This window comes from Tursiops truncatus, chromosome 10 (genome assembly GCF_011762595.2).
Source record: "Tursiops truncatus isolate mTurTru1 chromosome 10, mTurTru1.mat.Y, whole genome shotgun sequence".
In the NCBI taxonomy this organism is placed as follows: Eukaryota; Metazoa; Chordata; class Mammalia; order Artiodactyla; family Delphinidae; genus Tursiops; species Tursiops truncatus.
Window position 1 is genome coordinate 80,383,436 of NC_047043.1, and position 27,868 is coordinate 80,411,303.

Genomic DNA, 27,868 nt, shown 5'->3' on the forward strand with positions numbered 1-27,868 from the left:
AAACTACTAGTTCCTAAAAACTGCAATTTGTGTATTAAAGTAACTCTGCGTAAGAATCATGTGAAAGTGGTTTTCCAATATGCACTAATCAATTAGTTTATATTCGTGCTAGAAGAAAATAATCAAAGGACGGAGTGACATGAACAAATAAATTCTTCTCATGCTTTAGAATAAGATCGACATTCCCTATCAAATCCATAAGCCTTGTTTTTAAAAGAACAGAAAAAAAGAAAAAAATGAATACACTTAGTTTCAGTTCTATCCATGAGTTATGATGCAAAGGAACCACAGTTCACTAGAGGTAAGATAACGATGCCATTAATGCACAAACCAACCAAAAAATCAATCACACAACTGGCTCACAATACTGGTGGTGGAAGATCACCTGACATACCTCCTAGCGGCTTCAGTCAAGGACCTCAGTGGATGTCTAAGCAACATCATGCACACCATAAACTGAGGCCCACAGGGCTTTACCACATGGAACCACTAGCTTTCAGGACCTTTAATGTGTCCTTAAAAATGGCATGTTCTTCTGGCATCTCCAAGCTACAACGCACTCATGAAGCTCTTTTGGAAGAGAGGCATTCCAAAGAGGCTCCAGAACCTTACAGCAAGACGGGGTTCTACTCAAGGACAGAGTGTGTCTTCAACTTCTTTGTGTCTTTATGAAGAATGTGATAGTGCTTGGCATACAGAAGATACTAAAAAATTACCAGTTAGATAGCCAAATAAATAAATCCTGCCTTTTGTCTTTTTTGTCCCGATATAGATAACTTTTCATTTCCAGAAACTGACTTTCTCTAAAAAAAGTAAAAGTCCTTCAGATCTAAAATAAACATAATTTACACATACTTGTAAAAAAATTCAAATTTCAACATGATCAAGCCTCAAGCTCTGTCTTTGTTCCATCCTTATAAATATTGGTAACGATGTTATTAAAATTGAAGTTGCTTGCGCTTCTTCTTTAGAAACAGATAATGCTAAGATAAAAATAAACTGTCAGACAAGCAGTGCTCACAACTGTTTACTGTATATAATTCGTTAACTGTATATGATTTGTTACTCTTATTTCTGAATTTTTAAGTCTTGATGAAATATTAGTAATTTGAAAAACACAACAATTCAAAAATGAATGTACTCGTCAATTTAGTAGTCTTTATAGCACCTCATGTAACATGCCAAGAAAAAATTCAGTTTGAGGCATTTAGTAAAAGCCCCCTAAAGAAAGAAGAGATTGAACATGATATGTGACATATTCTGGGACCACTTTTAAAAGGCCAATGGGGAAGGATCAATAGATTAAGTTTATGCTGACGTACCAATTTAAAGCCATTAACAGAAGAAAAAAAGAAATACTGTTTGAAAAGGACATTTGAGAGAGACTAAAAACAGCCATAGTGTGGTCATGGTCAATTTCTTTTCATCAGAACACTCAGTGTATTAATTTTAGATATGTTAATGCAATCTGCTGCAAACTAATTGCAATTGATCCAGAGACCAGCTTCAGACTGTTTCTGCACTGACTCAGAATGAAAAGCTGCTTAAAGTCTGTGGCTCTTAAATTGAAAACCAACACAGTGAACACAGTTCCAAAGCCACTGCTGATACTCAAGCTATCACTCCACAAAGTGATCGTTTTACAGAATAATTACCTATATTTGTCAATCCTAAACTTGGAAGAGTAGGGTCCCTGACTGGGTCTAAAACTTCATTAACTCAACTTCATTAATTAAGAATTTGTGATACGTCTAGACAGGAACAAGTTAAGTCTACTTTTGCATTTTCATGGCAAAGAAAAAAGAAGAGAAGTTACTAAGTAGAAGGATGGTGTAAAGCATGCTGCTGAATAATAATAACAACAATAATAATTGTTCTACCTATTATTGATGGAGCATTTCCTACAGGTTAGGTATTATAATCAGTATTTATATTATCTAATGGCCAAAAAAATCATGAGAAGTATTATTATCTTTCTCTGTAACTATCATTAATGAAAACTAACAAATATTCCTAACTGTCCTCCTTCCAGACACTTCTTTGCCTTAGCTGAAGTTAGGTGAGGCCATGTAACTAGTTCCAGCTAATAAGGCCATGAGTACACATGGTGCGTGACACGTTAGGCCCAACATTTGATTGTCAACCCTCCCACCCACCCAAACACTCTCTCTCTCGACCTGGGGATTGGCAATATTCAAGATGGTAGCTGATCTATGAGCCAGGGGTTAAAAGTGAGGACTGAACATCCCCAGGTAAATCACAATGAATGTGCAGTGAAAAATAAACTTTTGTGGACTTTTAGCCATTGAGATTCTGGGGATTATTTGTTGCTGCTGCAGAACCTAGCCCATCTATAGCACCTAGTCTGTCCTAATAAAACCATCTTACTGTTTAGGAAACCCAGGCTGAAGGTTAGTCACTGGCCCACTATCACAGGTGACTGTAAAACTGCAAAACTTCGACTGTAATACTACTGATTCCCTCCGTTTGTACTCTGGCTCCACATTCCCAGAGGCCTCTTGGTGATAAATACTGAGACTGGCATGAGCAAGATATTGCTGTCTTCAAAAGGTCAAAAATCTACCAGGAATAGGATTCTCATGAAACGCTGGCACAGCACACGTAAGGAAAAATGCAGCTGCTCCAGGCTTTGGGAGGGAGGGAAGTGGAGATGTGAGCAGGTGCTGTCCCAAGACTCTAAAATGGTAGAAGAAGTAGTTTACTCCAATTCCTAGGTAGAGCGACCTGTTAAAACCCTAGACTAATATCTTCACTGCAGAAGTCAGGAATCTTCCAGGGAATCTATGAACTCTGGAATGTAATGGAAGAGAGTTTAAAGATCATCTGACCCAGTGCCTTTCAGTTGTTTCTGCCAGTTATTTGCCTGCTTGCCTTCAAACTGTGTTCTTTGCAACTGGCTCCTGCCTAAATTTGAGACTGTTTGGAGATAGGACAGTGAGAAGAAGATACCAGGCTTCAGCTTCCTCTTTCTAAGTCAGGTGGCCACTCCAACAGTGACTGCATCTCCTCTGAAGCCTCAGGTCCCTCCAGACAGCCCTTCCTTCCATAACTCCAGCTCTTGCTGTCTCGCCACCGTGACTCCTGCTCCCACAAGCTGGCCTGGACTCTGCCAACACCACCCCCTTCCACTCCTTCCACTCCTCAGGCTGGTAGAAGGTTCCTAATGTTGCCAGTCTCTGGGTGGCCTCCCCAGCCCTGTATGGATTCTAATTGTTCTAATACTTTTGTCATGAATTATCTTCCCTTAACTCCTATTAAATGACCTGTTGCTCCACAGATTCTGAAGGTGCCCCTTCAAGACATCGCAGGGGAAGAGGAATGGCAGTGGGCCATTATAAAGGCGACTTTGGACCCTTAATCTGCAGCAGTTTCCCAGGAAGTCACATGTTCCATATACTGGGGTTCCAAGGTATAGAAAGACTACTGGGATCCAACCTCCTCATTTTAGAGTCAGAGAACTTGAGGGCTAAAGATGAGAAGTAACATGCCTAGGGATCCTACAGTGAGCCAGAGGCAGAATGAGAAATGGACTAATTCCAATGTTGTTTCCTTTTTTCATACAGATTTTGGCAAAGTGACCATATCAGGAACAGCATCATGTTCTCAAAACAGCTGGAGGGGGTGGGCCCCTGGGTTTGGTTACTTCTAGATTTGTGCGCTGACCTTTCCATTGCTCCCTTCCCTTCCATGTTTCTTTGACAGAGCAAGCATTTCTAAGCTTGGAGGGGAAGGGGAAAATACAACTTAAAAGAAAAGCAGCACATAAAGATTTAACAGCCAGTGGAAACAAGGGAGCAGAGACAGAAGAAAAAGAATGAAAAATGAGGGAAAGGACAAAGAGAACCAAGAGATAAAAAGACAATGACTAAGCAGGGAAAAATTCACAAGAAAACTCAAAACACAAAATTAGACAGCTCCACAGAAAAAAATGACACGACTGAGAAAGGATTCTTCACCCCGCAGTTTTAAAATCAGAGGTTTAAAGACTACTGAAATATCGCCATGGGAGGGAAAAAAAAAATTGATCAAGGGAGTATAGAAAGAAATGCCATTGAGCTGGGTGCCCCCAAAGGGAGAACGTGTGAGCCACATCTGACCACTGGCTCTCTGCACTCCCTGTCTTTCTTCAGCCTGACTTTCCACAGTCCCGCTTCACTCAGGCAGCATAACAGAGTCTGAGAGAGAATAAAAACTCACTAATAACCAGGAAAATAGAAATTAAAACAAAAATGAGAAGCCATTTTGCCAAAAGGAACAAAGCTGCCATTGGATAGGGGAAATAATGAAAGTTTGATAATGTCACTGGTGAAGGTATTTCTTTCTCATACACTAACCATGCAAATCAAACACCAGTATGACCACCTTCAAAAACAATGTGACAGCACTGATGGTAACCAGAACACCCACATCCTCTGAACTGTGAAGTCTACTTGTTGAGTGTTTAAACTAGCAAAACAGTCACATGTGTACCCAGGATACATACAAGGCTCTTCTGTGTAGTGTTGTACATAATAAAGGGGAAAGCTGGAAGTGACCTAAATGCCCATCAAAAAGGAGACCAGCTAATTAAACCACAATATATTCAAGCTATATGAAGCACTGAAAACTCCTGTGGCAACAGACTAGCACCACTATCCATGTGTTCCCCTCCATTCTCAGTTCTCTTGCACCTAGCGTGCCAAAACTTTCCAGCAACCCTCCAGCGCCCTTTTCCGGTGGCTGCAAGGACCTGGAAGCCACATGTGGAGACGGTGGAGTCAGAGGGTTGAAACAGCATGGATTATCAAGTTACTACATGGAGGACCCTTGCCTTTGAGTCACACACTTACATGAACAAGAAATAAACCTTTGGGACTTCCCTGGTGGTGTAGTGGTTAAGAATCTGCCTGCCAATGCAGGGGACACAGGTTTGAGCCCTGCTCTGGGAAGACCCCACATGCCACGGAGCAACTAAGCCCGTGCGCCACAACTACTGAGCCTGTGCTCCAGAGCCCACGAGCCACAACTACTGAAGCCTGCACGGCTAGAGGCTGCGCTCCGCAACAAGAGAAGCCACTGCAACAAAGAGTAGCTCCCGTGAGCCACAACTAGAGAAAGCCCGCACACAGGAACAAAGACCCAATGAAACCAAAAATAAATAAATAAATAATTTTTAAAAAAAAAAAAGAAAGAAATAAACCTTTGATTTAATAATAATAAACCTCAGTGGTCAACAGACCACTGAGATCTCAAGAATAACTTCTTCACTGACTAGTCTAGCCTGATAAGTATGGAGGCCTAACACTGACCATTCTCCAAGACACGTTACTAGAAGAAAACGGCAAGTTTCTTTCAGTATATAAAGTAGAATAATATTTATATTTCAGACACACGTGTCCACACACAAAGCAATATTCTGTATATTCCAAGGATAGACATATGAGTAAGTAAATGTATAGGAAAAGGGCCAGATGAAGTTCACCAAACTTAATGCCAGTAAATCTGAGGAGGGCAGACCAGGAACATGGTGATCAAAGGATGTTTAACCTAATCTATAATTTAAAACAAACAAATAAAAAATTATAGAAAAAAACATTTATTATTTGTGGAATGAAAATCAATTTACTCAAAAACAACACTGAGAGGAAGTCATCAAACCTAAGCTTTAACCCAAATGCACAGCCTCGAGTCTATTAACTTGCCTAGAAAATGAAGGGCTTGCACTCGTACTTAAATGTAGCAGGGGTTCTTCAAATGTGGTGTGAAATCAGGGTGGGGGAGGAAAAGCTTGCCTCCTCTGTTACACAGAACTATCACCTCTAATATAAACTCCTGCTGTTAGATAGGAAGAGGCTCTTAAACCTCATTTTGAGCTCTCAACAGCATTGACGACAGTGGAATACAAACAAGGAATTAGCTGTAAACTCAGAGGAAAATATATTTCCCTCTCATTACAGGCAAGGAAGGCAGATGCTCGGTGGGGCAGTGGCATGCCAAGAGTTAGTATGTGTTTGTTATATTTTAGTTTTTGCCAATGTTATTCTATATGCAAATTAGCACCCATAAATCTACCTTAGTCACATTACCTAGGAAATACTAGGTTTCAAATAAACGTGTTGGTGCAAATGAAAAGACAGCTATAACTTGATGTGTCTCAATATGAGTACCATAAAATAAAAGGCCTGCTTGCTTAAAACAGGCACTGATAAAGAAGCCACTTCACTGTTGCCCTGGAAAAGAGATTAAGTAGAATCTCGTTTATAAGAGGAAGATAACAATAACAACAATAATAATAACAGCACTTTTCTGTTTAGCCCTTAATATGAAAACACCAGCATGTCAACTCCTGCTTCACAAAGAAAACATGCTGAAGAGACAGATAAAGAAAAGCAGCATCATCATTAGAAACCTAAGCCTATGGAAAGGAAAGAATAAAGTCAGACTTGGAAGAAAGAGCAGGAATGTGAGTACCGAGACTCTGTTATATTTTACGTGCGTTCAGGCTAAAGTGTGGGGCCTTCATGTGGAGCCTTCATATGGGTAACCTTTGAAAATATAGCATCCTTTTTGTCGAGCTGGCCACTTGCCATTTACACTATCCCCATTTTGCACACTGTAAAGAAATTAATTAACCAATTAATGAGCCCCCTGTGGCGGAGTCCCTAAGCTCTAATAGGGGTACAGAGGGAAGCTACCCTCTAAGGATGAGAGAAATAGCTGAAATGAGTTTCATCATTTACAAGGGAGGAAACTAACAGGCCCATCCTCATAGGATGCTGTGAGGATTAAGTACAAGGCAATCAGAACAGCGCCCAGCATATAATAACTACTGGGTTAGCTACTGTTATTTAATATAGAAATACAAAGCAGGAGAAAAGGGTGACAAGGAGACACTGAGGAATTGATAGAATGAAAATAGTAGGTGATCATATAAACAATAAAGAAGAGCCCTTGGTGTCCTGCTGCTCACTTTAAATGCATTTGGGGAGGTATTTTTAAACTCTAATAGTGGAATGTTATACTTAATTCACTGAACAGTCACCAAACAGTAATTTACAAGAGGAAGGACCACACAAATCTCACATTTGAAAAGCATCTAAAATGTGTTATCTGTGCTAGGTAAATTTATTTTCCATCTCATTTGAGCAGAATATCCCCATGTCACAGACGAGGAAGTGTGAAGGTGAAAGAAGTTAAGAAATGTGTCTAAGGCCATTCAGCTAGTTAAGTGAGAATCAAGATTTGCATCCAAGTTCCCTGCCTAAAATACCTATGAGTTTTCCATTATTACTTTTCTTTTTTTGTCTTTCTGTGAATCTTATGTCAACCCTTGGAACTACCACAGATAAAAACTATACTGCCATTCCTGACCTAAAAATACCTAGTTTTCTATTTAAAAGAAGGGGAAATTAAGCAGCTGACAAACTGGGAACACTAATAAAGATGGTGTGGTACCTGAAAAAACATTGTTGATGGGATGTGGTATTTAATTAGAGTAGATGGCTAGAGAGGAAAAGTACTTTAAAAAGTTTACTGGTTGTTGGGCCGTACCCTGAAGGCCTACAAGGCCTGTGCTTGCCCAGCTTCAAGACCAAAGAAACAGCCTAGAGTCAGCAACAGAGACATTAATAGTTTAATGGATGGAGGAGCTTATAAGTCTGAAGCAAGGTCCTGGAGTGACGCCGCACCACGTGCAGTAGACAGCGGGGAGGACATGGCGGCAGTCTTCACTGGGGTGGGGTGGGGGGGATTACCAGTTATAGGGGAACTGACGTCAGGTGGACTCATTAGTTACCAGGGAAACCAGTAGAGGGGTTTCCTCACCATCCCTTGCATAAGGCCAATCATTAGCTGGGGCCTGGGCAAGTATGTAAGAAGGTCAATCAAGTGAGTAGGGTGTAGGTGAAGCAGCCACTGGTCAGGCCAGGGATGTACAGAGAGCAAGAGAACAGCCATCTTGAGTGGCCTGACCATACACTGATCAAGAGAAATAATACTTGAACTCTTCTTTACAACAAACTAGGTGAGGATCAGACTAGGAGCCTGAGGCCATTTGTGCCCCTCTTACAAGGCATCTCTGAGAGTACTGCTTCTCTAAGGCCCCACAGTAAGGGGGGGCAGCATCTGTTACAAAAATAAAATAAAATCATCTGTCCTACCAGGGAAGAATAGAAAGTTGAGCTTTCAGACTCTCTAGACACTGGATCATAGCCGGTTGCTATTTTAGATGTAATTCTTAGAGTGCCATGACAAGGTCTCCTATTTTAAAACTACACCAAATACTAGCTGACATGTGTAAGTGCTACAAAGCTGTGGAAGCCGTACTAGACACTAGAAAAGCATTACATCAATTAATTCTCACAACCACCCTACGAGGAAAGAAACCAGCAGAAGCCCGTTTTATAGATGAGCAAATTAAGGCACAGGAAAGCTAAGTGGTTAGAGGCAGAGCCACATTCCAATCCAGGTGTGTGTGCCAGAGTCCAGAGTCTGTGCTCTTCACTGAGGTAGAAATTGTGAATTGCCTCCCAGCCCACAAAACTGGGTCCTGGGCAGTGAAATTAACTGGGGCAGGAGGAGAAGTGGAATGCTCTGCTTTACAGATTTCACTGCAGGACATTTACAGAGCTGAACTGAAAATGAGGCAACTGTGAGAAGCCAAGCAGCATGTCCCAAGGCAGGAAAGGCTCAGTGTGACCAGAACAAGGGGGAATCCTGGAAAGCATTAGGGTGGAAAGGTGAGCAGGGACCAGACCATGCAGGTGCTTGTAAGCTATGGTATGGAGTTTAGATTTTGTTTTTATTCATGGGGTGTGAGAAGATCAAATTCACATTTTAGAAAAGTCACTCTGTCTTCTGTTTACAGAAAGAAACCAATTACAAGAGGGAAGCATTAAACCAGACTAGAGTCTGCAATCTTTTTCTGTAAACAACCAAACAGTAAATATTTTAGGCTTTGAGACTAGATAGTCTCAGTTGCAACTATTTAACTCTGTCTTTGTAGCACAAGCAGGCTTACATAATACATAAAAGAATGGGCAGGGATGTGTTCCAATAAATCTTTATTTACAAAAACAGGATGTGGCTAGCAGGCCACAGTTTGCAGACTCCTCACCTAGACCACAGAGAAAGTGGTGGAGGGGGAAACAGAGAAGAATGGAGGGATTCTTCACAGAGTTTGGTGATGAAGCAAAGCCTACTCATGGATTAGATATGGGTTATAAAGTAAAAAGAAATCTAATATTAGACACACATACACATGCACACAACACACACACACATTTTACAAGGTTAATTCATTTAAGCCTATTGAGTTTTATGTACCTGCTAGTCATAAAAAGCATTTCTTTAGGAACAACCTTAACCTTGGATTTTTTTGCCCAAATTGGCCTTTGCATTACACTTAATTATTGACACTTCTGTACATCATTCCACAACATCAGAGCTGCTGGGTCTTTGATCTTACAACCTTCTTCCATTATTTAATATTGATCCCAGCAGGCAACAGGCAAACTGCCCTGCTATAGCACTCTCCTGCTACAGTGGCCCATCTGCAGCTTCTCTCCAAGGAGAAAACACAAGGCCTCCCTTGATTAAAGAGGCAGCAAGCAGGAATAGTAAAAGGGAAGAAATAAAATCTAAGGATAAATAAAATGTGGCATATCCAATGGAATTCCACAAAATGCTTCAAATGAATAAGCCGGATCTTAAAATAGATCAATGCAGACATACTTCCAAAGCAAAACAGAGAGAGGGAAAAGCAAGCAAGTGACAGACAAGAGGGACACATAACAGAATGTATACTTAAACAGGAAAAAATAATAATATTAAACAATCTTACAGAGATAAATAAAGGGGTTCAGCGTATGCCACTGCAAAACATGCCATTCAAGTATAAGGATTATTTTGAGCTGAAGGTAAACAAAAAGAAGCAGACACAACAAAAACTCTCTGCTCAAGGGGGCTTCCCTGGTGGCGCAGTGGTTGAGAGTCCACCTGCTGATGCAGGGGACACGGGTTCGTGCCCCGGTCCGGGAAGATCCCACATGCCGCGGAGCGGCTGGGCCCGTGAGCCATGGCCGCTGAGCCTGCGCGTCCGGAGCCTGTGCTCCGCAACGGGAGAGGCCACAACAGTGAGAGGCCCGCATCCCGCAAAAAAAAAAAACAGAAAAAAAAAACCTCTCTGCTCTTGACCACCCTTCCCTCCTGTCCCTGACACACACACACACACACACACACACACACACACACACACACACACACCACACACACACACACACACCCCAGGATGGACAAGATTATTCTTAATCACAGGAGACAAATCTAGACTCAGCACGGAGACAGCACCAGAGGGATCACACAATGAACCTACTAACTAGTCCTTACCTCCCATCTATTTACCTTCCCACAATTTGCTCCCCCTAGAAGCTCAAAGTCCTTTTCCTTTGTCCTGTCACTCCCATACACATTTACTGTTCTCTTAAGATGCTACAGGGCTTCCCTGGTGGCACAGTGGTTGAGAGTCCACCTGCTGATGCAGGGGACATGGGTTCGTGCCCCAGTCCGGGAGAATTCCACATGCCGCCGAGCGGCTGGACCCGTGAGCCACGGCCACTGAGCCTGCGCGTCCGGAGCCTGTGCTCCACAACGGGAGAGGCCAGAAAAAGATGCTACAAAAGCCCGAGTTCTGACCATCCTTTTGAGTTACTCATCACTGAGTGCTCCCATGTGTGTGTACACTGCACCTGTTACTAAACCTCTATTTGTTTTTCTCTTGTTTTTTCTAAGTTGCAGGACCCCAGACAATGAACCTAAGATGGGTAGAGGAAAATAGTTTTTCCCTCCCCAACATGTATATGCCAAGCTGGCACAGCCTCATCAAGCTAGTGTGAGGCATCCATCTGTGTGCTCAGGCCCTTCCAGAACACCAGCACTACAGCTGTGCAGAACAGGTGAGCTCAGGGACGCAGGGGAGGATACAGGTTTGCACCCATGAACTGTCTCAGGTTTGTGTCAGGTGACTTGCTATTATGTCAGGTTCATGTTCATTAAAGTCGAGCTTCTGCTCATTTCTAGCATAACTCTGGAAGTACTTTCCTGAAAATTAGGTCATCGTTTCACCTCATAAAAATGTATATGTGTGTGTGTGTGTGTGTGTGTGTGTGTGTGTGTGTGTGTGTGTGTGAGATTTTCTCCACTCACTCAAGTGAGTCTCTGCGGAAGCAAAAAGGGCTTTGGGGTTCCAAGAATAGCTTTCATGCAAAGTGCTCACTGGAAAACAAATTCAAAACAGTGCAGTAATACAACAGCCAGGACTCAACCTTGTATTCTGGGGCCATTAATTGCTCAGCTAACCCCAGCCAACCATTTTACACATTTACACATGCCATCAGAGTAGATTATGTATAACACTCAGAGAAGGGAAAATGCGAGATATTTTTCTTCAGCAACCTTGCCCAAAGGTGTGAGAAGACTTACAGGGGTGTATTTCAAGAACTCCACCTCCAACGAGCTTGTGACACTAAGCGAGTAAAGCAGAGATACTAGTAAAGCAGAACACTGAACTTTCCAGGATTGCTGGGAGGATAAAAACAGATAAGGTATGTGAAGGCACTTTGTTGTATGTGTTCAGCACGGCCATTACGAGGAGTCACATGTGTCAACTCAGTGCATCAGATTCAGCTCCCCAGTAGAGCCTGCCACCTTCCCTGCTCCATCCCCTTCAGTTCCCAATTTGTTAGCTCTCCTTAAATTACTCCCTGAAGTCCCTTCCAATAAATTCAGTAGAAAGCTTGCAAGGGGCAGACTTTATTTCAATCAACCCACTCATGCTCCTTCTAACAATCTAATAGCACTCAACAGTTTAGGATACATTTGAGTTTAATGGGATTTACCCAATACAAATAGACTTCTCATGGCTTCTTTATAGTAGCAGCTTTGAGTGACCTAGCTAACTCAATCTCACAGGTTCGCCTGTCACCTTGGCATGCTGAAGAAATGACTCAATAGTAAATGATCGACCTTTGCTGGGGAAATTCCTGAGATCGTCTGACATTTTGAAGGTTTGCTGTACAGAATGATAATTGGCGTCTGCAAGGTTCCAAGTGCACTATTTATGTTTAGAAGGAGACTTTATTCTTGTTGATGAATGAAATATTACTACTCTGGAGAGTGAGGTCTTAGATTGTCTATTAAGAAAGATATCAACATTATTGAGAGTGTCCCTTTCTTCATGTTTCCATTGTCAGAATTCCCACTTATAGGAGAAATCAGAATCTCAAGTGTTAAATCTGATTGCCCAATATTCCATGTAAATGTCCTACTTATGAAAGAAAAGCACGTGCCAGATCTTTTGATTCATATTAGTCACCTGTTCTCTTGCAGTAATCTGAGTTTCTTTAGCCAAAGTTGGGAAGGCAGAGAATCGCTAAATTTTACATATATCTGTATGAACAACACATAGAAGTGAATCTTCAAGGCAAGCTTTCAGAAAACTAGATAACATGAAATGTCAAAATAATCCCTGAAAAGAGAATTTATACCACAGCATAGGATACATGACATTCACTTGGCTCCAGGAAACTTTTGAAAGAAATACTGTGATTCATCTGAAAAGTCCACTGTGATAACAGAAAAATCCGAAAAGCACACACAGACAAAAGGACTCTTGCAAAATAGCCAATGTGACACTTAATATCTGAGCAGCAAATAATATTCTTATCATGCTATATCCTCTTAAAATTGAGAGATTCAAAGAAACCTAAGAAATCTCAACGAAGTTTAATGCTAATCATTTTTCTTTCAAGAACCCAGAGTAAAATGTTATACAATATTACTACAATTGAACAACTGGTCCAAACTAAAAGTTAACAGAGAAAATGAGAAACAAAAGAGCAAAATATGATGTACTGCCTGGTAATGTCATGATGAAGGGTTCAGGAGCTGATAGTGAGAAATGAGCTTAAAAGGGTGAGGCTGAAGACTTGGTCACCCGTCTTTGCCCTACCGCTTATTGGCAGATGACCTTTTACCTTCTTTACTTAAGTTAAATGAGACTATCAACCACCACAACCTTACAAGGTTGTGGAAAAGTGAAATGAAAAATTTCTGTGAAATCCCTCTTCAATCTGGTCTGGGATCAAGAAACAACCCCAGAAAGGCAAAAAATGCTGCCACGGTGGGAAGATGGTGCTGTTACTTTCCAGGCAGCCAGATCCAGCCAGCATCCAGTGGCTACCCAAGCATAAATAGCCTAAATAACTCTCCCTTGTTGGTCCTCACTCTCTTTTCTTGAGAAGCTCCTCATTTATCTCTAGTGGAGGACAGTCACCTCAAAAGTGATCTCTACAGATCCTGCCATCTTTGAGGCACCTGAGCTTCCCAAGGCAGAGGATATACCCAAAGGAAGTACTGCCACAATGATAGCTGGAGAAGTAACCCAAGACCCTGAGACCAAGCCCCCTCCCAAAAGCAACCCACCTAGTAAACATAACCTACTCTACAGGGTTAGAACTAGAGCTAAGCAGAGTGGGGACGCAGAAAGGAAGAACACAAGATTGGACCAGAATGTCCAAACAAACCAGTCATAGCAGCACTGGAGAAAATAATAAAGAAGAAGGGAATGCACCTAGCAGACCAGAAGTTGAGAAAAATCCCTGACTGAAGAATGTCAGACAAATAAGAACTAGACTGAAATAGAATCCTACAGCTAAAACAGCCAGGACAGGACTATACCAAAAGTGGGAGTAACTCTGATTATACTTTAAACTTGAAGGCTGGATATACAGGGAGCACAGGAGGGGGCCAAGGCAACCATTAGGATAACTGACATGACGTAGCACAAGATGTGCTAGACTAAACAGTAGTTGTGGGGTACCTGGGCCCAAGGGATGACACAGTGGTCCAGGAGACCTCTGATACCATGGGAAAAGACCAGTTACTGACACATTCCATGGGGCTACACCCTCTGCCCCTCTCATACAGTCACCGATGACAGGATGCTAAGCACAAAATTAATAATAATTAAACAACGGAGGCCCATCAACATCATGAAAGAGAAACAAACAGAAGAACTAATAAATGAGGGAAAAAAGCTCAGAGAGAACAAAGCACAAAACTGTGCTTTAAGAAGTGTAATACATCAGACATATCAGAGAATATTACATCAATCAAAAAATTTAACTAGAAATCTTGAAAATTTAAAATTGATCATTGAAAAAAAAACAGGCAAGAAGAGACAGGTTGAAAGTAAAGGGAATATATTCGGAAAATAAATTAATGCACTAGAAATTGGAAGAGAGACGTTCATGGTCAAATATTTGCCAAATACATAATTTTACTTCCTTCAATTTTACTTTACTTCCTGTTGAGAAGAAATTCTCAACACACATTATCTTATTAAAGGTTATGAGAAGTCCAACCATTTAAAAAATACGCGTATTTAGATACATTTTACAGTCTTCCCCAAACCAATTTTTACTTGACATCTGCTTTAGTTCCCATGGAACTAGTCATTCCTTTAGGAAATGCCACAGACTGCAAACAAATTCCAGTACACAACTAACCATAACACCAGACAGAAGGAAACAGGAGTTGTTTCACCTTTGTGTGAAAGTACTTTTATTTATTCTGGTATTTCCACTTATCTTCTCATTGTTCTGCACAACCTCTTTGGGATTCAGTGCAGCAGATCTAAAGAGAGAGAAAGAGGGCACACACTTGGGCCTATCAGTGATGTGCCAGTTATTAAGCTATTTTTTATCAGCTCCAAAACCTCCTTTCTAGGTGCCCACCACTCTGCCGGCTGAAACTCTGCAAATTACCTTCTTCTTTGCCAGCTGGCTTCCCTTTAGATTCTGCCAACATGTGGCACCACTGCGAGACTAGAAGGCTGGAGGATGGAGAAAGTATCTGCTCCTTTCGGTGTATAATGTTCTTTCATCAGAGACCCGAGCCACAGCTCTTCACCCTGGATGTAGCAGTGAGTTCCAAGAGCAGTTGATTTCAGTTTATAAAGTTCTGCCTACACTCCTAGAACAGCCATCAGAGCCAGCTAGGCAGTGCCTCTTCCTTAATGCTCTGGGTCCCAGCACTGCAGGATTCCTCCTCCATGTTTCCAAGTTCTTGGAGAGTTCCAATCATTTCCTTTTATTCCAGGGGTGGTAGCTGCTTCCTGCAGTTACAATCCCTGCTTTAGTCAGGGTTCTCTTTTTGCCCCTGCAGTCCTCCAACATTTCTTTAATCAATTTGCTACATTAAATTATCCCTGTTAAAATGATTAGCACAGTTTCTATATTTCTGACTGGACTCCAATGCTAAAGCAGGAACGGAAAGTACGAATACAGAGAAATTTAGACAATGCTGTCCCCCTGTTTTGTAATTCCTCACTTGTAACTAATATTATATATTTATAGAGCTAGAATGCCAGGTCCATCAGGCACACACTTGTTTTGTTCACAGATAAATGCCAGTGCCTAGAACACTGTATGATACACAGCAGGTACTCAATTCAGTTTTTTTTATGGAATAAATGCATTTATGAATGTTCAAGATGGACAAAGATACATCTACTCCCAAATTCTCTCAGGCAGACTCTGATATGCAGTTAGAAGGAATATTTTGACAGGCTATTTGGGGTGAGCCTCCCTGTTTATATATTTTCTCTGGCTGCTTTCTCACTACAAGTGCAGAGCTGAGTAGTCACAACAGAGACTGCACGGCTGCAAAGTCTAAAATATCTACTCTCTGGTCTTTTAAGAAACAACTTGACTACCCCCTTCCTTAGTATGAGATGGGGACAAACTACTTGAGAGTCCAGAGGAGGAAACTGCTCCTCATACCCTCCTACACCAGTATGGAGAGTCCCACAGGAGAGTTTTTTACCTCACTAGCTAAGTAAAAACATACAAGTGTCCTTCCAGTGCAGATACACTAAGACATTACTTCACTAAGTAAAATCATGCTATGGAGTTTGATAAGCCTCTGTGACTGTCATCAGCAACAACCTGCTAGCCCATATCGTATGTCCTTTCTTACCAGTCCAGATCATGGGAGAAGAGGTCTACTTCTAGAGAGATAGGGCAAAAGAAAAGGGAGGGGAATTCTGAGTATGCTGTTTTATTTCCCAAATGAGAAAATGCAAAACAGCCATGGATTAACTCAGCATGTGATTCCATGACAGGGAATCAGGTGGAAATTTTCACCCAGGGGCTATCAAATCGAAGTTTTGAGCACATTTTCTGCAGAGCGCCACACATAGTCCACTTCCCTGAGAATAGTTCCTTCTCTAAAACTACAACGGTGAAAGCAGCATGAGAAGCTCCAGATGTAAATTTCACTTTTTTCTAAGCCTTTCTCTGCTAATTCCAGACGTGCTCCTTCTCCTCACACTAATATCATTTCATTATGAGAAAGTCTCAAGAGCAGACACTAATTTTCACAAATCCTCATCTATATCAAGTACTGAAAGAGTGTGTCCCGTTATTGATGGAAAAAGAAGACTAATCATGAGTAGAGTCCCCCAGCCTCATCTCATCATTGAACAGCAGCATATCCAGAAGCAGCACCAACTTTGTCCCATACAAAACTTGCCTAACTCAGCTTATTAGATAAATGGCCTTTTAAAAGTTTGTTTAAATTTATAGGTGTGGCTTATAAAATAAACTTTATGCACAGAATGCTACACCCCGAACTGGCAAGGGTGCTCTCCTCTGAGGAAGGGGACTGGGGTGTGGGAGATTTCATTTTCTTTATAATACCGGATGCTTTTTTACATCTTGTCAAGGGCTGCTTTCACACTGCAGTTGATAGAGCTGAGTGGTTGCAACCAAGAATGTAAGGACCAGGAGCCTAAAATATTTACTACACGGTCCTTTACGGAAAACGTCTGCTGACTCCCACCAAAACCTGTATCGGCATTCCACTCCCAGGTTAACCTTTCTCACTACAGTCCATCATCTTCCCTCATAGCATCTCTCAAAGGGCGACTGACTACATATTTGTGTGATTTGTCAATGTCTGGGCATCCCAAGAGACTATGATGGCCTCAAAGGCACAAACCGGGCCTGATGCCTTCACCAATGCATCCCTCGTGCCTGGACAGTCCTGGCACGTACAAGGTGCACTGTAAGTATCTGCTGAGTGATAACTAATTTATTAGATGTAAAGATCACAGACAAAATGATCTCAACCTAAAACTGGGGCCACCAAACTGCCTTCAATGGGAGACAAATAACAGTAGTTCTTGTGACAATAAATTATATTAGACAAGGCCAGGCACTTCCTGGGCTAACAGTTCAGTAGTCATGTTTCTAGAATGATATAGTTTTTAGTCTATATGCCCACCATTTATCTCTAAGACTCCAAAGCTAAGAAGCTTCTTTCTACATTCTGCCATATATTATCTACAAATGGCAATTCAAACACAAACTCTACAGGGAACATGTACCTCAGAGCACATTTATTTAGCACCTACTATGTGTCAGGCATGCTTAGACACACAGTAAGGTGATTAAAATCATGGACTTTGGAGAGAGAGACCTGCTTTTGAGCCCTTGTCCCGCTATGATGATGACCATGATCATTAATGGGAAGTGACCAGGGGAGGTGACTCTGTCCCAGTATGTTAATTTAGAAACAGCAAGGTAGGAAAAGGATTACCCCCAACTGCACATGGAAAACTGAAGCACAGGGAGACTAGACATGTTTCCAAGGTCTTAAGAATTCAAACCAAATTTGTGGAGCCCATAAGCTTAATCACTATCCTGTCAGGTTATCATCTGTCATCAGTGAGATCCTCCCTTTGAAGTATGCATCACAGTGCCTAACACAAAAGACACTCAGTAAATGCTTTTATTATAACTATTACATTGCCATAAACATCTACACAGTCAAGAAAATAACCTATTTGGTATTTCATGGATGTAATGAATGTGTACAACGATGCTTCATAATTCTTCATATTCAAATACAAATCTGAGTTGTACAATTTTGCTTTTCCACTGCCCTCATCCCTAGAACCCACAAGTGTAAAAGGATGAATGTACAGGTACTGCATTTTTTAATTAATGTGCTTAAGCCATAAACCAAAATGCAAGAACAAATTAATAATGAAAAGTAAAACGTTTTTAAGGTTATTCAAAAGGACATGATTATATTTTTCTGGCTGTTTCACAGGCTGATTCAGGTAAAATTTCTCTAATTCCATGTTAGATAGAATACTTACTAGCAGGATGTATCCATTAAATATTTATTATATCAATATTCAAAAACATTGCAATACATTGCAATCAGTTTCTGTAGTGAAATCATTTACACAGAGGTCAAACCTTTAAAACACTGAAACAGCAAATGGATTTTGCATGTTTTCAAAAACCAAGTTCTAAACCCAAATCCATACGGTTAATATACCCTGACTCCTTCATTGTATATTTGATTTCCTCATGTCTTATAACCTATAGAATAGTGTTAAGTCCCCAAGTCTACATGAAATTAAGGATATATTCCATAATGAAATGCCAGGAAAATAATCTAGTTGTAATAAATATCAATTAAAGAACAATGCTTCCAATCAGTGTCAACAAGTTTTCCTGGCAACAGTAAAGCCTAAACGTGTCTAGGCAAATAAAGAAAAGTAAGATTTCAATGGACAGCTGTTTAATGCACTGGGTAGGATGGGAAGAGTCCTCAAAGGGAAAGCTGTATAAATGTGGCTCTTATTCAGTGCAGTCCCGTTCCTTAAAGGATGGAATTCTCTCCAGTTTCTGTCTCATTTTGATTACTCTATAACACCTTCAAATATTTTAATATTTTTGAAATTTTTTCTTATTTTGTCAAGAAGTTATCACTGTTTTATGTGTTATCTGTTAGTCCAATACAAGCTACTCCATTACTGAAATAAAGTGTCCATTCTATAACCATGGGGTTCAGAAGAGGACAAAGTTCCAGATGTGGTCTGAACAATATGGAACAGAACAGAAACACATCTCCATCCTGGACAAACCTCTATAAATTACCTAGGCCTAATAATGTAACAGCTTCCTTTTGTATCCACAGAGACCCCGTGTCATCTACTCAGTAAACTGCAGTGCTCAGTGTATCATTAAAAGCTCTTTGGTGCCATGGTAGAAAGGGATTCCTCTTTCCTTTGCCAATTCTTGACTAGGACCACTACCATCATCAAGGTTCTAGTCAAGAGTCTGTAGGACTCTAAGCAGATTTCAAAATTCTAGCCTAAACAAACTATTATTTCTCTTATAAGTAGTTTATTTTCATCTTCTCATTCTAACCGACTACACTCAATAATTTGCTCCTCAGTACAAATAAAAATTTCAGTGGTATTTTAGTCACAAGAGTCAATAAACAATTGCCCAGACAGAACCTAACTCAACTGAGATAAGCTAACTACTCACCGGTTAATTATCCCTTTAACTAAATTAGGGTTCAATCTTTGGGCTAACACAAGTATTTCTTAACCTTACCCCTACCAAGTTCATGCCAGTCAACTTGATAGAACACAGTAGCAGGAAAATGGTATTTTTCACATCTCCTTTACTCAGGAATTTAGTGGAACTCAGTCCAGACGATACCTATCTCCCAATCCAAACCAAGCTTCTCAGACAGTGTACCCGAGTATATACCATACCGACCTATCTTCCTCTTTCACTTGGCTCCCGGCTTTACCATTTTATACCTATGTATTCAACCTCTAGGCCTTTATTTCCTTAACCATAAAATAGGAATAATAAAACAGGATTACCATGAGAATAAAATGAGTTACTACATATAAAGTACTTAGAACAGTACCTGTTGTGTAATGAGAGCTCAGAAAATATTAGCTGCTACCTTTATTATTACTGTGATTTTTATAATATTCAACACTTCTTCCAACACCATGGTGAAGAGCCAAAAAAGAGGTAACCCATGACATTAGAATGCATGAGGGCAATCTTCACACACCAGTAATTGTGCAAAAGAAGGGGGAATTGTGGCAGAACCATCATTCTTAAAACCTCATATCAAACTCCTGCCTTGGATGAGGCTTTGCACTAGTTCTAAATATTTTAGACCTCTTGCCTGCCTTCTAAGCCCAACAACTGTGAACTGTCAACGAAGCATAAAACTCAGACGGGCAACTGAACAGTGGGAAAAGAGCATGTTTACATAGCGTGTATCAGACGCAAGTGAAAAAAATAGCTGAGTTCTCAGTGAAGAGTGATTCACAGGTGACACACATTCAGACTCAGACTACAAACTCTGTCTCTTGGGCAGCTGCTCAAATCTTAGTTCAGTTCTTTTTCACTTTAGCTGGGTCACTTGCAGCCAGCCTCCTGCACACATCCTTCAGGGGATACCTTCTGATTTGGGCAGTTTATGCAAAGAATCCAGGACTCACCCCTCTGTCTCTCTCCTTTCTGGCATATCCCCTCACTTTCCAGCTGCTGTGGTTATCCCAAATTCTGTCCTCTGGTTCTTCAGGGCAGAAGGACTATAGGTTTTCTATTGGAGTTTTAGATACCACTAGAGCCTGTTATCAAGAATAATCCTGGAAGTAAAAACTGGAAACTCAGTACACCTGTCCCTTCCAATTTCAACTTTCCTCTGGGATCTTCCTGCTTTTCTTCACTATCCAGAACCTTCAAGTTCTTGGTTTCTGCATTTTTTCCAGCATATATAGTCACTAACTATGGAAAGTTCAGTCTGTGAAGAGCTTACATGGCCATACTGTAAATGGAGCCTGTCTGATACATACACAGGAGGAATTCAAGCAGAGATAGTTTTTGTAAGTTCGTGTTATTAAAACAGGAAAGAGTTCTCACCTTAAGAAAGGAGTCACTTCCAAGAACAAACTCCAAAGAAATGAACAAAGACTAGTCAAGGAATAAGTCCAGTACTTTGTTCTGAGATGCACACACTATGTAGGCAGCTTGAGTGATCTGAGGTATACATGGGAAGTAAGATAATACAGAGAGGTCCAGCAAAGGGAAAGATCTTCATCCAAATAGGTAGAAAAATGGGAGTTCAAGGCAGAAATTGAGAAAAAACAATCAGCTGATATTGTAACTTACTCAATAGGTCATAAAGAGGGATACACAAGTCTAGACCTAAGACAACCAATATCAGGATGAGGAATGGCGAAGGGCCTGCCAACTCTGACCAGATGGGAATGGCTGCTTGGTACACTATGTGCAGAAGGTCCCAGGGACTTTGTCTGGGCCCACCAGAATAATGCCATGTTTGACTACTGATGCCGCCACAGGAAGAAAAGAGAAGCAGCACAGTCCCATGTATTCACAAGCCAAGATCAAGAATAAGGTTATCGAACTCGAGAAGGATAAGATGGGACAGATTCGTCAACATCATTATTATTAATAACACTGATTATCTTCAATATGCCCAGATGATGTTTAGAGTAATTCAAATTTAAGTGAAATCAAAAAGGGATATCAGACAGGCTAAAATAAAAAAGTGCCTTGAATCTTAATAAGCCCACAGTACATGAACTGCCTCTAATTAGATTCAGGAATATGACTCCTTTTGAAACCAACCAAGAGAAAACACTTATTCAGAAGATTTCAATGAAAAATTAATAACCACTTGGTTCCACTTTGTCATGCACAGACCTCAACAGTGGATTTTAAGAACCCCAAGTACAGTGTGTCTCAGAGAAATTATACTCGTGAGTCCTTCAAGAGCTAGGACATTTTAATCAATAAGGTGTAAGGGCAATATACTGACTTACATAAGTGAACAAAATACTTGCTATTCAAAATGAGTGAAGTCTGTCACAGAAATTGTTAAGGGTTTCTATAACCATTAATACTAAATTAACAAAGAAAAAAGCAAGCAAAACCTGCCCTCTAACTTGCTTTTCACTTTCTAGTTAACCAACCCCTTATCTGGATAATGGTGGTTAAGATTTTTTAGAAGTTATTTGGCCTTATGCCTATCTTTTCTGGAGACATGTGACTTGGCCAAGGTAAATACAATTACCGAAGGGAAGCATCTATGCCTCTGATTTCTGGTTCACGTAGCCTCCCCTTATGCCATATCATGAAATGCTAAGGAGGATAATTAAACAGAGTAAGTGTATAAGTTTCACAACTAAAAGGCTACCATAAAAGTTAGCAGTATGGAAACCGATCAGTAGAAAAAATGAGGATGGGATTTTCTGGGATATTGGTAACTTTATATTTTGGTTCTGAGAGTGATGTTCACTTTATAATTACAAATTAAACTACACATATGTTGTATAGGGGCTTCCCTAGTGGCGCAGTGGTTAACAATCTGCCTGCCAATGCAAGGGACATGGGTTCAAGCCCTGGTCCGGGAAGATCCCACATGTCGCGGAGCAACTAAGCCCCTGCACCACAACTATTGAGCCTGCGTGCCACAACTACTGAAGCCCGCGTGCCTAGAGCCTGTGCTCCACAACAAGAGAAGCCACCACGATGAGAAGTCCGTGCACTGCAATGAAGAGTAGCCCCATTCAACACAGCTAGAGAAGGCCCGGGTGCAGCAACGAAGACCCAACACAGCCAAAAATAAATAAAATTTTTAAAATGCTGGTAGATATATATTAAAAAACAAAAACAAAACAAAACTACACATATGTTGTATAGATTTGTTTTCAGTATTTTATGCTATATTTCACAATTTTAGAAAGTTTGAAATAAAAGTGTAAGCTTTGAAGTCCCATAGCCCTAAATTCAAATCTAGACTCTTATCATTTACATGTTGGGTGTATTTAGGCAAACTACTTAACCCATCTAAGCTCCAGTTTCCTCTTTCGTAAAATGAAGATAATGACAGATAATGATAATGATAGTACATACTTCATAGCATTGTTGTGAGTGTCAAGGAGAAAATGCAATTACAGTGCTTAACCTGGCACTTAGTGGGCTCTGTAAAGGCTAGGCTGTCTAAAAGCTCAGAAACTGCCTCTGCCATCACTTCTAGGCTGACACACATCAACACATTTCCAGCTGGTAGTTTCACTTGACCTTTCACCTCTTAGCTGACAGTGTGCAGCTGTTCAAACTGCCTTAGGATAGCAGACAGCTGAATGTAAATGCAGACCTTTTACCTTAGCTATGAGCTCCAGGGATTAGGAGATGCCTTCAGAGCCTAGGGATGGGCAGGCTTGGTCCATAAAGAAAGCCAGCAAATGGATATTTGAATATAATTTAGGATCACGAGCCACTGGTCTAATCCCAAAAAGAAACCAATAAGGAAAGCTGCAACTGGAAGGCTTTGTGGCAAGCAAACAGCCATTTAGGCAGGCATATGGCATAGAAGGAATCATGCAGATTTTGGAGTCTGACAGACAGAGGGTCCACGTCTTAGCTCTGCCACTTGACAGCAGCGTGGCCATAGCAGACACTGTGACTCCCAGTATCTTTTCTAAATCATTTAGTAGTCCCAGCCAATGATGGGAATCGCACCTCTACTGGTCAGCAATGAGCATATGACCTAATCCTCCCCTGAGACATGTGAGAGGAAGCCTGATGGGAGGGTTATGGGAAGAACTTCCTCCCCCAAGAAGATTAAAAAAAGAGAGATCATTTCTATTTTTCCTCTGGATGTTGTCTCTCTCCCAGAAATGCTAAAGTCACCTTGCTTCCAAAATGAAGGTAAAACCAGTGCTAAAACCCTCACAGCAGAGAAAAGCAAAGATCCTGGAGTCTCAATAACATACATTAAGCCACTGAATCACCCAACCTGCGCCACAACCTACTGTGGAGCCCCTGATAATTGGGATAATGAATTATTTCTTACTTAGGCCAGTTTGAGTCAAGATTTTTTTACTTATAGCCAAAAGCTTTCTAACTGAAAACAACTTCAGATTCCATGAATTTCAATTTCCTCATCTCGAAATTGGGTTATTAATGCTGAGCTTGCCCAGCTGTGGAAGATTTAAGAAAAAAAAAATTATCGAAAGCAATTAGGGGGCTTCCCTGGTGGAGCAGTGGTTAAGAATCCACCTGCCAACGCAGGGGACACGGGTTCGAGCCCTGGTCAGGGAAGATTCCACATGCCGCGGAGCAACTAAGCCCGTGCGCCACAACTACTGAGCCTGCGCTCTAGAGCCCATGAGCCACAACTACTGAAGCCCACGCTCCTAGAGCCCGTGCTCCACAACAAGAGAAGCCACCGTAAAGAGAAGCCCGCACACCACAATGAAGAGTACCCCCGCTCGCTGCAACTAGAGAAACCCCGCGCACAGCAACAAAGACCCAACACAGCCAAAAATAAAAAAATTTTTTTAAAAAAGCAATTACGGCAATGCCTGGTAACTATTAAGTATCCAATAAATGAGCCCTATTTTTCAAAACACAATATTGAAAAGAGTTCTCATGAAAAGGTATTAAAATATTTATTCTCCTTTATTCAAAAATTCATAAAATAGACTCAAGAGTGTTTTTCTTTTTTCTATACCAGGGCTAAAATAGATCCTGCAGATCACTAGAGCATTGGTTCTCAAACATTAATGTGGAAGATGTTTGTTAGAATGCAGATTCCTATATTTTAACCATAGATTATATCCAAGGGGACCCAGGAATCAGCATTTTAAACAAGCATCCCAGGTGATCCTGATACAGGTGGTCTAAGATTCACACTTGGACCTTTCCAGTTGACTCTCCAAACAGCCTCCTAACTCTGGACTCTACCGCTACTTCTGTGGCTACAGTCTACTCTCCATCCAACAGTCCAAGTGGTTCTTTGAAAACTGAACTCTAATCACATTGCCTCTTTGCACTAAAACCTCCATTTGTGAAACTCAATTAAAACACTTACTTAAGCAACATGGCATAAAATAACCTTCAATTCCTCCCCCAACCCAAATATTTATAATACAGTAAGACCCTGAGATACACCCATCAAGTTACAAGAATTCAACTTAATGAGGAGTTTCATTTAATAAACCTGGTTCAACTTACATGACATTTATTTACAAGGATCATTTCTGATACTTCATGCCTTGTGAGCAGCCAAACGCTGGGAAACAAGAAACATCATGCAAGCAGCCTTACATTTGTACATTTGATGTAAGTGTACTCATGGCTTGCTAGCTCGTAATACATACTAATTATCCCATGTATCACTTGCATCGTTTTCATTGATTTTTTTCTGTATGCTTTATAGTTTTCTTGAATAGAGCTTGCATTCAAGTTTCAATTACATAAACACTGAGTATCAATGAATACTTGGTAAGTAAACTAGTAAGTGCACTATATAGAAAGCTAAAAACATGCTGAAGGAGCACAGGGAACAGACACATCACAAGGTAAATAATGAAAGGAAACCATCTCGTCATGTCGTGTCATGATGACTGACTTTAATTCCTGAAAAAACTGTGTACATTTTAACAGGGTTTAGTGTTGTTTAGCATAAAATGGTATTAATTTTGCAAGTCAAGCATGCATTGAAACACTTCCTATTGAAATCAGGAGTAACTATATGTTTGACTCATGAGAATTTAACACTTGTCTTAGGAGATTTTCAGGAACAAATTCCTTCCTAAAACAGAGAAGATAACAGTGTTGTCTTTCTGGCAGATGAAAAAAAATGCACATTCTTTTAGTATCACAGCAATGCAGTCTGAAACAATGAGAAGTTATTTCCCACCTAATGAACAGAAAAATTTTTAATTATGATATTTGATGTTGGTCAGGATACAAAAAAACACACATTCTCATATACTGCATGTTGGTTTCCTTATCTCTGAAAGGAGTCTAGCATTTTGTTAAGATTGAATGAGCTGGGGCTTCCCTGGTGGCGTAATGGTTAAGAATCCGCCTGCCAATGCAGGGGGACATGGGTTCGACCCCTGGTCCAGGAATATCCCACATGCCGCAGAGCAACTAAGCCCGTGCACAACTACTGAGCCCGTGTCTCACAACTCCTGAAGCCCACGCACCTAGAGCCCGTGCTCCACAACAAGAGAAGCCACCACAATGAGAAGCCTGCGCACCACAACAAAGAGTAGCCCCCACTCGTCGCAACGAGAGAAAGCCCACGCGCAGCAATGAAAACCCAAAGCAGCCATAAATAAATTAATTTTAAAAAAACATATTAAAAAAGAATGAATGAGTTAATCCACACAAAGTGCTTAGAATAGGAAGTAGCAAACTACATATAATAAACTGCCAATAAATAGGAGCCACTCTTACTGTTGTTATTATTAATCACCATGGATAGGAGTGTAAATTTGTACAGCCTTGCTGGAGGGCAATCTGATGAAGCATCTTACGAATTTATTAAATTAGTAAACAGAAATTCATGCTCAAGAATATTCATCACAGTATTAAAACAGTGGAGCATCAGAAATAACACAAGTGCCCACTAATAAGCAAATAACAAAATAGATGAGGACACCTATGTGAGCACAGCCTCCTTTTTCTACAAAATCTTTGGCATCAGAAATAACATCTGCAAAATTTTTTAACGCATAAGTTAGTACTCCTGATTTTATGTCAAGTGGGCAGCTGCCCCACCGCAACCAAAAAAAGGTTTCAAATATTTTATCCTCTGTAAAGCTGACATCAAATTAGAACCAAAGGCTTTTCCAACTATGCCCACGTTTATGCACAATACTGCCATTCAGTACAATAAATTCTAATGTATTGAAAAGCATGCTAATAACTATAAGTAATAATAAAGCACCAACTACAGGCATAGCACAAAGCTTCCCAGCCCTGAAAATTAAGAACACATATTTAAGTATCAACTCTTAACTTCTTTGTGATCTATTCCAAATCATGCTCATTAAGGGTTCCTCAAGTAAAAGAGTGGAGTAATTGGTTTTTCACATGGGGAGAGGGCAGGGGAGAATGGCTGGCAGCAATATCTGATTATTCTCTCAATTACATTTTTATCAGTTATTCATGGGCACTTTTTTAATAAGTAAGAAATAGAATTATTCTCTAAACTTTTCAAGTTCTGATGATGCTATCCAGACACCCAACCTTTCTCCTGGATAACGTAAAGTTACTAATTATTCATCAGAAACAGAAAACTCCTCGCTTTAAGTGTAACATTCTGTTAACCAGAAATTGGACATATTCATTCTACAGAACCTCCGTGTACTAGATGCTGACGATACAAAGATGAAAGAGACTAGGCCACTGGAGGTGGGTGGGAGACAGGTTAACAGTGAGAAACAGAAAACATTATAAGAAGTACCACTGCGGCTAAATCTTGAAGACAACAAAGACGTAAGGAAAGGTATTTCCAGCAGAGGAAACATCATGTACAAAAACACAAGGACGTCCAAGTCCAGTGTTTGAAAGGACCACACAGTTCAGTGTGATATGAACTTGGGAGTTTCGGTTTACATGTGAGGTCCACATGTAGGAGAAGAAAGAGAATTAGGCTCACAGTGAGTTGGAAGAGGAAACATAAAATGGTCCATACACACTGTAGGACCAAGATTACTCTCTAAGAGAGGCTTCTGATGATCCAGAGAAAATACCATCAGAATGGATTCTTACTTTCCAAACCGGTCAGTTATGTTTTTTTTTTTTTTTTTCGGTACGCGGGGCTCTCACTGTTGTAGCCTCTCCCATTGCGGACCACAGTCTCCGGACACGAAGGCTCAGCGGCCATGGCTCACGGGCCCAGCCGCTCCGTGGCATGTGGGATCCTCCCAGACCGGGGCACGAATCCATGTCCCCTGCATCGGCAGGGGGACTCTCAACCACTGCACCACCAGGGAAGCCCTCAGTTATGGTATTTATCATAAGTTATTTAGCCTACTACTTTAAGAAAGCGTACTCCTTACACCTAAAGCAATTAGAGAAAGAAGAACAAAAACCCCCAAAGTTAGCAGAAGGAAAGAAATCATAAAGATCAGATCAGAAATAAATGA

At 40.7% G+C, this 27,868-nt stretch overlaps 1 protein-coding gene across 5 annotated transcripts in view; it reads right to left on the reverse strand.

Moving 5' to 3' along the window:
* The window catches only part of SUCLG2 (succinate-CoA ligase GDP-forming subunit beta), a 312,483-nt gene that overhangs the window by 252,918 nt on the left and 31,697 nt on the right, over positions 1–27,868 (reverse strand). The gene's annotated exons all lie outside the window — the stretch shown is intronic.